The sequence below is a fragment of the Ixodes scapularis genome, unplaced genomic scaffold (genome assembly GCF_016920785.2).
Source record: "Ixodes scapularis isolate PalLabHiFi unplaced genomic scaffold, ASM1692078v2 PGA_scaffold8__174_contigs__length_109621045, whole genome shotgun sequence".
In the NCBI taxonomy this organism is placed as follows: Eukaryota; Metazoa; Arthropoda; class Arachnida; order Ixodida; family Ixodidae; genus Ixodes; species Ixodes scapularis.
The window spans coordinates 106,425,633-106,440,067 of NW_024609883.1; positions in this window are offsets into that span (position 1 = coordinate 106,425,633).

Here is a 14,435-nt window from a genome sequence, read left to right on the forward strand (position 1 = left end):
TTGGTTCTAGGCCAGGTGAGGAGAGCTAGCATAAGGTATTTGCATTGCCGAGCATCTGTAGCGATGCTGACTGCCTGTCTGAAAAACTTTATTACAGGTATATCATGAGTGAGGTATTTTGAAGCGATGCACTTCAAATGTACCGGCGGAACACTTCTTTGTTTTTCGTAATGTTCAGTCATTTTCGTTGTGTTCAGTCTGAGCGTCGAAGATGGAATTGTTATACGTTGCACCATAGCCTTCTATATACTAATCACGGTGATACTGACAAAGCCTGAGAGATCGCCGCGAGAAGCGGCCGCCGAAATAGAAAAGGTGGAGCGGCAGACAACGGATGACAGGAGAGCCACGTGATTGGCGCCCCCCTGCGGTGAGACGCCGAAACACACTTCTCCCGGGGGAACAAGTGTGTTTCGGGTCCTCGCCGATGCAAAAGCTGTGCGCTGACGTCCAGGTTCCCCGAGAAATGGCTTTTTGATGCTCTGTGCTACCAGACCTTCGCGCTCCAAATCTGCGACCGGGCACTCTATGGCTCCGTCGTCGAACTGCCTGGCTTTGTGAGTGTAGAGGAGGCTATGGTTGTACTTGTACCGACTAAATCTAATTCTAAAAAAACGCGACATAACGACGCGATTTTATGGACGGCAAGCAATTTTCAAGTAAAAAAGAAACAAACAGACATTAGGTGCGCAATCGGGCAACGAAGAACACCATTGGAAGTGCGGAGTCAACACGTCTGTGTGTTGACTGCGTCCGTTGGCGACCAGAGTCTCAAGTGTTTTCGTGTGTGCGAATGTGAGGATCAATGTTTTATGTGCGTTGTGTCCCGAGCTGTTGGGAAAATTATGCCGGAGAATTAAAGGTTCATATGTTTTCCTTTCCAACCGAGGAGCAACCGCGTATTCAATGGATTAAGGCAATTCCGGAAATAAAGTTGTTCGAGTTGCGAGCTCTTCGAAGGTTCGGCAGATGTTTGTTTTATCCTCGCACTGTTGTACTTCCGAACTGGCAAAGAGCCCAGAAGGGCGACAGCATAATAAACAGCTCCGCTATTTATTTGCATTCTCAAGGAGGCATATAGTTATTTTTAGAGCGGGTTACCACTTCCTAAATGTTTTGAAATGTTTTGTCGGTTTTAACGTGCAAGTAACGTGCGCAGAGCATTTTGATTTGTGTTCTAGCTGTTGTGTTTGACGTCACCGACTATAATTTAGCAGTGCTCTCGCCCAAGACTCCTTCCTATTCTGACATACGTAGCTGGATACTTCGCCTCTTATTCTTACTGTAAAAACATTCAAGCACAAATACCGCAAATAACATTTCGTTTTGGAAAAGACACTTCCTCATGAAGCACACAGTGGTTCATCTTCTGACAGATGCTTTAAATGGAGGGGGACTGCACCTCTCCACACAACTGGTCATCAGAGTGGTAATGCACGCTGAAGCTGTTGTGAAAAAGCTAATGTCGCCCCAGCACATCGCTCAGTCGTTGCGGTTACGCTGTCAACGAAAAGTTGTCAGGGACCTGACACTAGCTACGCTGCGAGAGTACGACGAGTTGGACGCTTGTGCAAGGGAGCCGACAGACATTTTTCTCAACAATGCCTGCAACTAGAGAAATGATGCCTTAGGCAGGATGCAAGGTCTGCTCTAGCCAAAAAACAACTCTCTAAAATAAAAATAAAAAGTTTTTTTTTTTTTTTTTAAATAAAGTGCGAAGCAATCACGACATCTCTGTAGGGCTACATACTAAAACCTGAAACGGAGGCAAAAAGGAGTTTGTCTCATGAGACGAACAATACATTTTGTCACGTTTATTTATTAGATGATGTCTGGCACGTAGTCAGTCAGTCGCCTTTTGTGTCGCATTTGCCCGTTTCCCTCTAATAAAACTACCTTTATTAATAAAACAATAGACTTTAATGAGGCGTCACTTATTTCCGTATTTTTTTTTTATACAAAAGTAGCCCGTCCAACCTGTGGTGGGAGGTCGAGAGCGTGCTGTTACTTTTATTTTATCTCTCAGTAAACAACCTGGAAGACGCTTGGCAAAAAAATACTGTTTTACGTATTTTCTAGTAACGTGGTAAGCGTGGACTTAAGAAAAATACGTTTAATATCAAAAATATTCGTGCTTGCAGAGCAGCGGTTTGATTTTTCGAATGAGATCAAGTGAAATAATCGTAAAACGGGTGTAGTCTCTAATATTTATCACGAGCTGCAGAAGTTAGAGTCGTTATATGATCAGGCTAATCTTAAAAGACTCTCATTGGATTAATTACGTCGTCGTCACGCACGGATAACTGACGACAGCGACACTTACCCCCGCGTGACGACGTGATCCCGGTACAATATTTCCGAGCCAAACTCAAGCGCGTCGGAACCGCTACTAAGCCTTGTGAATGAAGATGGGGGGAGGAGATGGCTAATAGGGGTGGAGCAGCAGCGCCCAGCCGACTGTAGCTCGTCCGCTCGTTGGCCCAGCTACAGTGCCGTCATGGAGCGGGCCCTCAGGCTTTATAGTGTCTAGAAGGAGTTGACTCTACGGCCGCACCTCTTGACGTGCGCACACAAACGCAGCGCTGACTGGCAACGTCAGCTGTCAGTCAGCGCTGTGTTCCTTCTTCTAGTATGGAGTAGACCACCGCGAAAATCGCCTTCCGCGCGTTGCCGTCTTTGTCTGCTGGGCTGTGGAATGCCGTCTGAGCATGCGCTGTTGCTCTGCTGTGCGGTATATGAGACGCTACGCATGCGGCCATAACTAAGTGACTCGGCATTTTTCGCCCCCGGTAATAAACAATGCAAAAATCTACTCCTTTTTTTTTTTTTTTTTTTTTTTTGTACGCTGTTTTTTATTTAAGTTATTCCATCGAGAAGCCAAACTTCACGCTTTGTTCAAAGTCAATGCTCAGTCATTATTGCATATAATTAGAAGTACCTCAACCTCCATTGAAATCGTAGCATGCGTGAAAAGATGCGATATATTATGCGGAGTGTTGGCGGTAACGCGCGTTACGAATGACGGCTTTACCGGTAACGCCGTTATTCGTAACGTCGGCGTCGGCTGCGCCGGGATTTAAGCTGAAACGAAGCATAGGCGCCGAGTCATTCATTATTGCGCCGACCCCACATACCTTCAAAATGTTTGCACGTCTTTTCCCGGCGCAAAAAAAAAAAAAAAAAAAAAAAGGCTTATTTTGGAAAAAAATTTTAACACTTACGCTCGTTGTCCCAATGCCAAAAAAAAAAAAAAAAATAATAAATTTGGCGCCGACAAAAAAAAAAAAAGAAGAAAAACGCCGTTAGCGGCAGTTTACAAATATACAGTAACCTAAAGTAACGTGCGTTACTCATCGGTAACGGTAACGCGTTCATTTTATTTCAAGGTAACATGCGTCAGCAACGCGTTTTTTTTTTATTTTTATATTACAAGTAATGAGTAGCATATTCGGTTACTTTTTTCGGTAACGCCTACAACACTGATCACGCGTGTATACTTTCGTAAGCACGGATCTTAGAATAAACGCCTGCCCATCCTCACACGTATATTGCCTCACAAGCAGCGCAGACAGCAATCAATCCACCTACTCTCTTACCGAAGACAAAGTTTTATTTGAGAGTCCCGAGTAAATGGTAGAAACAAGGGGGGAAAAAAAAGCGCCCAGCTAGGCTCGGTTACGATCAATTTCAAAAGTTACGAGAGAACCCCAAAAAGGCAAATCAGAAAAAAGGAAACCCAAATAAAAATACTATGTGTGCTTACAGTCGAGTAGAGTATAGATACCTTTCCAAACCGAAACACTCCGTCTCGTCGATATCGTTTCGCCGTTTGTCTTTGAATCGGTATCTGTGTTTTCCTTCTTCCAGAGGCAGCGGCGTTTCGGGGGGAGGAATGGTGAAAGAGCGTTCTTTGATTTCTCAAAAAGCGTCGGCCCAGCGTGGATGATGTCTCTCGCCGGGGAGAGACGACTATTTGTCTCGAAGAATCCGCGACTACGAATCAGATATTGAAGCACTTCGAGATGCAAAGCGCAAGCCCCGATCCGCAACAACGAAATAAAAAAAAAATTTTATAGTTAAAACACAAAAACAAGGACAACAAATAACTCTAAAAAAAAAAAATAATAAAAACGAGACACGTACCCTTCTCCATGAATAATGTAGCGTGTTGTTTCTTCGGGGAACGTCTGTCTTTCCTACTGGGCCCCGTGAAACAAAAATCGTTGAAGGAAAAATCGAGCTCACGGTTGCAGACGGCTCCTGCCGTCTGCATCTCAGATGGATCCGCAGCACGCTCGCCTTGGGACCGACCCAAGAAAAATAAAACCAGAAGTTGCGTACTGCTAGTACTGCGTTTGAAGTGCTGCCGTACACGTCTGCTACCCTTTCGTTCCATGGGGAAAGACGGGTTCTTTATATTAGGGCTGGGATTCGAATAAAATGTTTAGCCAAATTAATCGCCACCCTTTAAATCATAAGTTAATCGATTAATCGGTCTCGTTCATTTCCACGCATAATACTTAAAAAAAAGGTCAAACTACTTTTTTTGCGTTTGTGGAACATGTGATTTATTTATTCGTTTGTTTATTTTTTATTCTCACGAACAGTTTCCGACTTTGTAATGATGCGCAATATTCATATACCAAAAAGGGGGAATATTAATTTTAGAGATTACTTAGGGAAACATTTGAACGCCGTAAAATATTGGTTAAAAACGTCACTACGTACAACTCTCACACTCGCAGCTACTTCAGCTGCATGGGACAAAGAGGTTTGTTGATATTATCTGGCAAAAGCGACCTCTTTTGATTGTTCACAATAGTCTCCGTCGAACTAAGAGAAAAGCATTGTGGATGGAGTGTCATGCACGGTATATGTTTCTCCGTTTGTGGTCAGCTGAGTTAACTTTATGTCTATCTAATAAACAAAATTTTGTTCTCCCTATTTGCTCGGGGTGTTGCTCCCCTTCACCAGATTCACGAAGTAATTACGAAGGATGTCTATAAGGCAATGCTTGATTACGTGATGCTTCATTGTGAACTTCTGTTTTAGGGTTCTTAAAGCGGTTAAGGAAAGAGGGTCTCTATCATTCTCTCCAATGGAATCTAGGAATTGAGTTCTCCCGTTGTAATTGCTCGTCTGCCTTTCAGCCGCGGTGTCCCATAGCTAATACGAAATACAAAATACAGTTCGCAGGAACCGCCTGAGGAGTGTTTGTTCCTTGCATCACGGTCCCATTGGTGAACTGTCTTTAGATATGTTCCAAGCATACGTGCAATAACGACCAAAAGCTCTTTTTTTTTCGTTCAGAACTTTTCATTTACGTCAAACGAACACTCAGTAATATACGTTTTTGTTGATACGTTACGCCGTACAATGCTTAAGGGGTTGAATGCAGCATCATCAGTGGGTTTTATTTTGTTTTCTAATTGCCTTTTCCATTTTCTGCTTCATGTTGTGGCCCTTTTCAGTTCTCCAAAAAGCTGAGTTCTCCAAAAAAAGAATATTAGACGTACATGGTTTCCTAGTGATTTCTTCTTGAAATACGCATATTTTGCAAGCATTCATAAAAAGCAAGGTGCACGAAACTTGGCCAAGAATTTTTAGAAAACGCTATTATTCGCCGCCACAGTCTGGGCTGAAGCAGCACCAGCTTTCTGAGCAATTCAGAGTAGCACCTGTCGGGTTCAGAGGAGGTGACTTCCCTCAGCACACACCGGGACGACACAGATCGATGTCCCACCTGGTCGACCGGAACATCTTTCAGACCAGCCGCAAGAACCCTCGATTGTGGGCCATCGCGATTTAAAGGTTTCGTTGTCTGCGGGCTGCTGGACTAAGTACCGCTAGACCAGCTTAAAAGTCAATAAGAAGCAAAAAAGAACCGGGCATCCAGGTTGAAGTGGGCGAAGGGTACAAGTGTACTCTCCGCCAACGAAAGTTGTCTTACCGGATGAATTCAGGTTTCTGCTGTTCGGTATAGCGATGGAATTGAATGTCGTCCAGAAGGCGTAAAATTTGATCCCCGCTATCAAGTGACTAGGGAAAAGCATTGTGGATGGAGTGTCATGGTATGTTTTTCTGTTTGTGGTCATCTGAGTTAACCTTTTTGTTTATTTAATAAACGAAATTTCGTTTCTCTGTTTTCGCTCGTGGTGTTGGTCCCCTTCACCAAATTCATGAAGTAAATACGAAGGATGTCTATAAGGGACTTCTTGATGACATGATGCTTCATTGTGAATGGAGAAATTTCGGCCATGGTTGCGTACTCTGTAACTACAAAGAGAGGTGCACTTGATCGTGTTGCCGGGTCATTCCCTCGACCTTGATCTAATCGAGCATCTTGGGGAAGAGTTAAAGCGTCGACCGAAGGAAAATGTAGCCAGTTTTCCGGATTTCATGACTCATCGATGCCAAGCGGGGATCCGAAGTTGGGCTGCCCAACGAAGTATTGCCAAGATGAAGTTCATATCTAGTGACAGGGTTGAACACGGTGCCCTATATCGCCACAAGTCAGATTATCGACAATGTTTTGTTGCGCTGCTTTTACCAGTTTTCCAATAAATGTTTATTAAAAACATTTTAGAGCGCAGCTCTTAGGCGCCCGTTTCCGGCTTGAGCGGCGTCGCCGTCGCCCTCGGCGTAACCGTAAGGTCACTTGTGGCACGTGACCTCCCACAGGTCACGTGACCCCCTCCCCCCGAGTTCACGTGACCCCCGTGAGGGGAGGAGAAGAAAGGAGGGGTAGACCCTCCCCTCAGTACCCTCCACTCCTCCTTCTCAAGGGCTGCGCTCCAATCCGGCGTTACAGGGAGTTGTAAACGGCTTTCATTTTTTTCCTTAAAATTTCAGTAGCAATTAATTTGCACCATATAGATAGGTTAATATAGTGTTACCTTACAATTTATATGCGTCCATTTGAGATACACGAGAATTAGCCACGTTAACATCTTTTTACTTACTATACTGCGTATGAATCTGCTTCGAACGTGTTTGAGGCGTGACACCAGATAATCTACCATCACAATGCTTTTTCTCTTTTCGGTCACTGGAACGCCGCGTCTTTTGTGTGATGAATGAACAGTGTAATTGTGGCTTTTGCGTTCTTAGTGACATTTCACAGCGATCTGACGGTATCTGAAAGGAAGTATCGAGCTTGGAATGAACACTGCGCGTTCAGCGCCTCCTGTCGTAGAACGAGTCGACGCAGTGCCGGGACCCGCCGACGTTGCAGCACAGCTGGGGGTAAGGACAGTGCGACGGCCAGGTGCACACGCTGTGCCGGAACACGCCGCTGTTGTACGGCGGGCAGAACCGGACGTGGGCTGCGCAACAAGAAATTCAAACACATCTATCGTGGCGCTATGAAGACAAAAAAAAAAAAGAAAAACAAAAAAACTTTCAGCCTTTCCACTCTGGTGAAGAAGGAAGACCAGGGGAGCTGTACAATGGAAGGTAATGGCCGGCCGCAAGTCGGCAAGCCAGAGTGGAAAGGCTGTCGCCATCTATGAGCGACGGCGGCAACCAGATACGTGGCTTGTCGCCGTCGCTCATAGATGGCAGTAGGTGTTCACAGGGTTGTGTCGACATTTCTTTGCGGGGGATACGATCCTGAAGAAACTAGCCCTTAACAGCTCCGCTGTAAAAAGGTTGCCGCTAAACAACGTTTTGCGTTCAAATTGGGGTGTCGATATTCTCGAGTGCAGCTTGTTTAGTGGCCCTGACGACATAGATGCGCCCTCTACGGCCACCAGGTGCGCCTGCCGGCAGCCGACCGTGGCAGCGCCCGTGCACCGCGGTTGGACCATACTCACGATGCTGCGGCAAAGCGACGATGGGGCACGCCTTGTCGAGCTTGACGCAGCTGTCTCCGCGGCTCAGGGAGTAGATGCAGCACTCGCCCGGCTTGCACTCGGCGTGGGACGAGCAGGGACGAAAAGAACCCTGCAGTACCTGCAGGGTCCCGCCGATCGCATTCAAGCTGCTCGTATACACATCGCACAAAAGACAGTGCTCGCTGCTGCAGACATGACAACATCTGTGCCTCAGGCATGTTTAAAGGCTTTGTGTAGGCTTGAAACGTTTCTGCAGAGTGTATGACAGGACCGTCGTGCGTGGAACAAACACGCCTTACGCAACGCTGTCTTTTATTAAATGCGTGGGCAGAGTGAGCGCGGTTTTATACTACAAAAGACAATCTGAACACACCGCCTCTGGCGCTCCCACGGTACTCTCAGATTGGTCCTACAAAAACTGCCTACAGGCACGTTCGAAGTACCCTGTCTTATGACATGATGTATGAGCGGCATGACACGCGGTTTTAGAGTGCTGCGACTCGATATGTCATGTGCACAAGCGAAATTCGTATGTTGTAACTACTTGTTTCTAACCAGATCAGACCCACCCAATATCCGTTGCTCGGCCCTCCATCTCACTTTACGTCCGGCCACAGCCGGCGCTACAATTCCATAGAGTGCATCAAGCAGGGCCTCAAGTGCATCGTCTCGTCCTCTCTGTGCATTCATTAACTAAACCAATGACCCACGCTAAATGCGCCGTTATGCTGCGTTTTTTTTTTATTTGTGGGCGATTTGTTTAGCCGGTGATGGCAAATTCACAAGACCACGAGCGCAGTGATGAGGCGCTTTCGGCTCTGCTTGATTATCTCTAAGGAAGCTTAGACTGAGGTCGGGTTTCAACTGAAGTGGAGCTGATTTCAGTCGCTCCGCGTTAGTTGTCATCCTCTTTACACGTCCAGGGCCCTAACCAGGACGCCTGGCGAAAACGTTGGCGAGATATCCGGAGGGCGTGATTGGCCGCCGCCACGCTTGACCTTGGCGCCAGTCAATCAACGCCGCCGAATTTCTTGTCGACCTTTTTTTCGCCAAGTGTCCATATTAGGGCCCCAGGTCCAAGTAATAAACTAATATTCGGCGCAACATAATTATTTTTTCTATGAACACCAACGGATTAAGAAACGCGAGGCGTGGCTGAATCTGTGTTTACACTTCTTGTATCACGAATCGGTTGGTCTGCGTTCTTTTCGACCGATGCCGTATAGTGTGGATGACTCATCGGGAAATTTTTAAGCACAGAGACGGACACTAAGAACGAGAGTGGACAAGCGCTAAGACGCTTCTCGGCGTCCGTCTTTGTTGGCACTTTTCCTGAGCATCATGTCCGCCCATGCAACAACGAGTCTTCTCAAACGCACAGGCTATGGAGCGTTAGTTTTCGTAGATCGTTTCTTCTGTACCGTAACGCTCTCCGCAACGCGCTACGAGATTCAGAACTTTGCAGTCAAGGCCAGCGGCGCGCATGCGCAGTAGTGGCGTCTTCGTTGCGGAGAGCGTACACCGGAGCAGGGGAAAGCGATCTACGATAACTCCCCAATAAGCTGCTCTGGTCCCAGAACCGGAGCAGGGAATCCGATCTACGAAAACTCCCTAGAAGGGAGTTTTCGTAGATCGTTTTTGCCGTCCCGCAAGGCCTTCCGCAACTCGCTACGATAGCGGGAACTCCACAGTCAAGGCTATCGGCGCGCAGGCGCAGTTGCAACTTTTTCGTTGCGGAACGCTTAGCGGAGGGGGCAACGCGGTCTACGAAAACTCTCTATTGTCAGTGAGCGCAGCCCAGCCGATGCACGCATTACCTTTCCCCTGTCTTCAGCCGGGTTCTCAGCCGCTGCTACCTGCCCCGAGTAATTCAGCACACACGTCAACGCCAGGAACGCAGCGAGGTGGAATGAAATCCCCCGATCATTCGAAGGCAGCGTCATCGTCGTTATCCTCTTTCGGCCCCGGTACGGGCGACGTCTCCTCGATCGCTCGAATCGAGGAAGCTCGCTCTCAAAATACGAAGGGAAAACATCGGAGTCCTCTTCGTAATGTTGATATTTTAGCCGAACCCAATCCGACGTGGAAGTCCTCTTTGGAGATCGCGGCAGCTAAGTGCACGACGACGCGTGCACGCCTTTTCTAAAGACGGGCTCACTCACCCTTTAAAGACGAGCGAGCGGATCAAAAGCCTGAAAAGAATTCGTTCTTATTATTTTTTTTTTTATACGCAGTCGAAGCATTTTTGAGTCACGCGTTCCTCGACTGCCCCCAGGTATTTCTTTTCCGCCCAGCCTTTCCTCCGTGCGATTCGCCGCTGAACGAAGAGCAAAATAGCGAAAGCTTCCTGGAAATAAAAGCGCCTTTCCCAATACTTCGCCGGCATGGTTACATGTGATACGCGAGAAACCTTTTCATCTAATGCTTTCTTTTTATTCATTTTTTGGTACGGCAAGTAAAAGATTAACGTATTCATGCACTCTCTGTCTGTGTGTTTGCGTGTGTGTGTGTGTGTTTGTGTGTGTGTGCGCGCGCGCGTCGTGCGTGTGCGTGCGTGCGCGTGTGCGTGCGCGCGTGTGTGTGCGCGCGTGTGTGTGTGCGTGCGTGCGTGCGTGTGTGTGTGTGTGTGTGTGTGTGTGTGCGTGTGTGTGTGTGCGTGTGTGTGTGTGTGTGTGTGTGTGTGTGTGTGTGTGTGTGTGTGTGTGTGTGTGTGTGTGTGTTTGTGCCCCCGCTGGCACGTTCGTTTGTTCGTTCGATCATTTCGTGATTCATCGTGGCCCACCTCGGTGGGGTCGGTGGCGAGGGATCCTACTTGAGAGCGGGTGCGAAGCGAGGACAAACATCGAAAGATGCTCGTCCGTCTTCTTCGTCTAAATCTTTCGTATTTCTGAATCTATTACCAACGCGCTCAATCCAAGTTCGCTAAAGCGGTGTGTGCCTTGTCCGGTTGTGAACTGACTATTTCTGGTACGTTCGAATACGAGGTTCAGCTGCCGCCCCCAATAGATTACATCGCCGCGAACCAGGGGTATTTGCACTGCGACGTGAGAGGCGGAGTCCGCCGGATAGAAAACTTTCAGCGCGAGCTGCAACGACGGCACGTCGTGACAGCTCTGGGCATCGGTCATTGCGCACCCAAATAATTACTGCATTCGCTCGCTGCGAAACTGTATGTTGTTGGCCGCTCTGGACGAACTGTAAAGGGAGTTCTTGTTTTTGTCATCGACTTAGCCTTCACTGGTGTCAAACTCAAGCTTCACTGGGTTTCCTGTGGCGTCCCAAACTTCCAGGGGCAAAAAGAAGTCGAGCAGCTCGGAAATTTTTGATTAGTCCAGTGGCCCACCGACGAAAGGGAAGGGGGGGAGGGGGGGTTCAAATTCCAAATCCCCCCGCCCCCCCCCCCCCCCCCCCCGTCCCCCAACCAGCTCTTTTTTTTTTTTTTTCTTATTTGACACCGACGATTGGCAGGGTGAAGGGGAAAAAAGACATTTCTGACTGACGGGTTGGAACCAATCAGAAATTTAGTCGGCTCACTTTACTCGCTTTCATCATCGGAGTGTTGGACCTTTGAGAGTAGTCAGCATACATTCGTAGTACTTTGTTCTGAAGCACTAAAAGCGGGTGCAGAAGAAAATGGTCCCGGAACAAGTGGTCCCAAGTGCAAGGCAGAAAAAAAATGGTCCCACGGTCGCAGTGAAAATGAAGTACACCGTAGTTAATTCACTGACTAAAATATAAACTCCCTCGAGTAAAAAAAAAAGGACAAAAAAAAATCTGGTGCTATATATATACAGGGTGTTTCAGAGAACGCAAACCAAATCGCCCCTGCGAAAACTACTCATCGCAACGAAAAAAGGCTTGTGGCGTTGTGGTCCTGGGCCGGTGGTCCATTTAAGAAAATGATTAAAGTCCGGGATAATTAACTCGTTAATTATTTTTGCGTAATTAACTTTTTTTAATATTGTGTTTAAGGGCATGGTTTAAATTAGAAAATTGCTCAGCATCATCGAAAACCACTAAACCAACAAATTGCAGAACGATAGAAGGCACGCGAAGCATTTTACAGCTTTCTGAAAAACCGCACTAATTCGACGGGTTTTTAAGTTTCGGTTTGTTATCGGAGCGCATCTTAGCCCCGGCAGCCCCTTTCCCCGTGGAGAGATAGTAGGGAGTTTTAGTAGACCGTGTTTCCCGCTCCGCTAGCCCTCCGCTTCGAAGAAACCGCCACTGCGCCTGCGCGCCGATGGCCTTGGCTGTAGAGTTCCGGGCAGTGGAGGGGCTGAGCGGAGCGGGAAACACGGTCTACTAAAACTCGCTAGTGCAACAGCCTCTGCTGCTTCGCGCGATGGCAGCGCAGCAGAGGTTGGTTTCACTTTCCCTTCGCGGGGCGCGGTGCTGCCGGGGCCGAGATGCCATGCACTTTAGAAGTCGTAAGAAGCGGGGCTTTTTAGAACACGTGTGGTTATAATTAGGGACAGCTTCATGCAGCCGGGTTATCCCGCGACAAAAATGCCGCCTATTAATCCGACGTCGCTCTGAAAGCAAAGGACCACCCGGCAAACACGGTAATATCTTCTTTTGTCAAACGCAAACTCGGAAACTTGCTGCGCAGACACATCTGGAGTGTCGCTCGCCTCAAATTCTGGAAACAAATAAAAAAACGATCTGGTTTGAAAATGCTGTCTTTTTTTTTTTCGGATAGGGTGCAGCTCCCTAAAAAGGGAAACGACAGCGTGTCTATAAACTACCCCCCCCCCCCCACACACACACACACACCCACACACCCACACACCGGGCGAAATGGGGAGTAGCCCATTGAAGTTGTACAAAACGAGGGCGGCTATGACTGGGTAGAACCAGAAAAGGGGCTATCTTGGTGCGTGACATGGCAGTCCCTGGAGTCGCTGAGATTTTGACGTTATACATGGCTTGCACGTGACGTCATTCAAAGAGCGCTCCGATGACCACCAGAGAAGAGGGGAAGAAGGAGCTCCCCTCCTATCGGGATCCTCCTTTGTGACTCACGGATTTGCACAGGCGTCGCTGTTCTTCTCCCGGAAGATTATAGATTACCCGTCACTCTCTTACAAAAGCAGCTTCTCTCTCCTCCTCTTACATGGTGGTCAAAAGTACGCGATGTGACGTCAATGCAAGCCATGCGATGACTTTCCTTCTCCATCTCTGTCTTATTTTCTTATCGCTATCTCGTTCTCTTCCACCCTCTCCAAATCTCTCTCTTTCTACATTTTCACATTCTCTCTCGGTCGTTCTTTCCGGCCCATCGAAGCACTAACATTTGTTGTGCCCCGATGCCGTTCATTCGCTGCAACTGTTTTCCGGGAGTGACTGCTACTGCCTAAATCAGAGTCCAGGATGAGCTACACCACCTAAGCCGCCTAAGCGACAGTCAAATGCAATGCTTACCTACTGCTCACACAAAAAAAAAGAGTCGAGATTTGGAATTAACGGACTTTGCATCAATACCGGGATGTGCAACTCCCAGCATTCGCGAACCGGTGATTAAGCAGATGCTATCGTCTTCAGGGGGATCATCTTATCAATCCGTCGGTGCCGAGCCTTTTCCAAGCCCTGAAGCTACTCGCCCGAATGACCTCGGGATCTACGCCGCAAGTTGGCAAGTGGAACTATTTCGTGGTCGTTCCGTTGCCCAAACTTGTAAGCTGAATTCATCCGATTAGATTACAATTTATAATTATTTAAGAGTGATGTTTTAAATGTTTTCTTGTCCTTCCCTGTGGGTATTTAGGTCGATGATTTTCTTAATTTTCGGGTTACTGGAAACACTAACAACACTACTAAAAAATTTTTTTACAGTGGAGCTGTTAAGGGTTAGTTTCACCAGTATCATGTCCGTGGACAAACAAATGTCGACACAAAACTCCAGACAGCTACCGCCATATATGAGGGACGGCGGCAACCAGACAACCGGCTTGACGGTTGTCTGATTGCCGTTGACGCTCATAGATGGCGGCAATTTTTCCAATCTGGTTTTCACCAGAGTAGAAAGGCTGAATATTTCTAGGCGTCGTCCTAGACGTCATCCTTGAGGTCGTCCTACACGTCGTCCTTGAGGTCGCTCTAGACATCGTCCTTGAGGTCGACCGAGAGGTTATCAAGGTCGTCCTAGACGGTGTCTTCGACGTGTTATTTATCAGCAAATCGCGGTTGACGGTGCATGAGGGAGAGGAGGAGGCGGCTTCATCAAGGCTTGTCGTTACCTTTCAGTGTAGAGGGACGTTAGGTTGCGCAAGCCGCCACCCTATTGAAAATATTTTTTTAGTACTGTTGACATAGAGTAATATAGTAAACTGAAAGAACGGACACGCCCCATAGAGTTCATTGTAATAACTCTATGACACGCCCATAGGGCCCAGCGGCCTACCTAGCCCGCCTGACAGCAACCGCTCCTATGCGGATGTTAGGAGACGTTACTCAGTTTCCGCATCGGTTTCCAGTATAGAAAGTTTCGGTTTCGGATTCGACGGTAGTTTCGGTTTCGAATTGGGCGCACCCCCCCCCCCCCCCCTCCCTATTCCTGCGCCCTCTACATGCCCGATCTCGGGTTAATTATATCCAGCA